The sequence below is a fragment of the Arachis ipaensis genome, chromosome B09 (genome assembly GCF_000816755.2).
Source record: "Arachis ipaensis cultivar K30076 chromosome B09, Araip1.1, whole genome shotgun sequence".
In the NCBI taxonomy this organism is placed as follows: domain Eukaryota; kingdom Viridiplantae; phylum Streptophyta; class Magnoliopsida; order Fabales; family Fabaceae; genus Arachis; species Arachis ipaensis.
The window spans coordinates 27,837,467-27,839,162 of record NC_029793.2 but is presented as its reverse complement, the minus strand read 5'-3'; positions in this window follow the sequence as shown (position 1 = coordinate 27,839,162).

The following is a 1,696-nucleotide window of genomic DNA, read 5'->3' as shown; positions in this document are numbered from 1 at the left end:
CATTACAGTAAAATTAAAAATTTTTATTAAAATAATCTACTAAATATAAACGTAATAAAGTGTAAGAGTACAAACTAAATCTAAAAAGATCTCATGGATATTTTTAAAATTTAAAATGATTTTACATATAAGTATACCATTCCAAGATCTAGTTCACACAAAAACTTCTAATTTGAAATTCAGACTCATTTATAGATAGTAAAAGTCTTACTGTTCATAAAAATACTATCAAAAGAGTAAAAAAAAAAACATATAAATATATAGATGTTGCTTTATGACATCTCACAGGTGGCCGTTGGGTAAGGTCGGGGGCTCTCCTCTTTCTTCGACGAGGAATGTTAGGAGCCAGCAACTTTTGTGATTTGTAGCCATTAAATAGCCATTAATGATAATTTTAATGGTGTGAAATTGGTGTAAAATTTCATCCAATGACTCACTTTTCTTTGCTGATTATATACTGGACAGAATTTAACAGTTGCTGCCCCTAGACTTTTCCTTCTTCGACTACACTTTCTTCAGACGAACTAGAAGCTAAGTCTCTACTTCTATATAATTGCGGTCAGCCATGACTTGAGCAAACTCTTCTTCAAGTGGTCCAAATTGCTCTATGAAAGGATTTACAGGCTGAGCGTCTGGATGAGGATCCTATGAGAGAAATAATGGATATTCCTCATTTAAACCTTGAGTAATAGCTATCAACATGATTATCCAGAGAGAGGGTATAGCCAATTAAAGAAAGTGCATCCACAATCTTCTGAATCTTTGAAAGATAATCTTGTGCCAATAAACCTCCTTTCTTTATTGATTCAGTTGGACTCTTAGTTGAGTGATCTGAATTTTTGAAACCTTTGCAAAATGAGCATGAATCTTTTTCCAAACTTCATAGGCAAATTTGCATGCCAGTATTTTATTCTTGGATGTAGAATCCATGGAAGTTAGAAGCCATGTGCCCATGTCATTAAGTAATGATCATGTGCTTTCCATTCCTTGTACTTAGCTGATTCAGTCCCAGCTTCTCTTTCAGCATCTGTAGAAAACTGTGGAGGAATCTTGTTTTGGTGAAGATGTTCTTCAAGACTGTTTGCCCCAATGGTATGAAGAGCTAATTCTTTTCAAGTTGAAAAAGTGTTCTTCTCGAATTCATCCAATATTGGAAAGGAAAGAAAATTCTTGTTGGTGATGGTGGTGGTAGGAAGAGGAATTATCTCAGCCATAGATCTTATGCAGCTCTAGATACCATGTAATTGAGAATGACTTCCTTGAACAGAAGAGAGAAAAATAAAGAAATAAGAGAATTGATAATTGCAGTGTTATATTAAATTGTTGGAATTTCACTCTGTTCTCTCAAAGGAGTAGCACAAGTTATATATAGCGTCTTAACCCAATCTATTTATAACTAACTACTTCAAAGTAGTCAAAGTAAAACTACTTGATAACAAAATCTGTTATCCTAACATATTCTTGATTCTGTTCTACTCTATTAAGATCGAAGTCCATAAAGGTGAAGTGTCATTGGATATGTTAAATACGTGAGATGAAGTCATATGTACTTGAGAAGATCTATATTGATGATAATGCTTTAGATATAATGATTAAAAATTTATTTGAAGTGAAATTTGATTCTTCTAAAAAAAAGAGGACTTAATAGAAAAGCCTATCCCACGTGAATAGGTGAGGGGAAATTTGTTGATGAAAG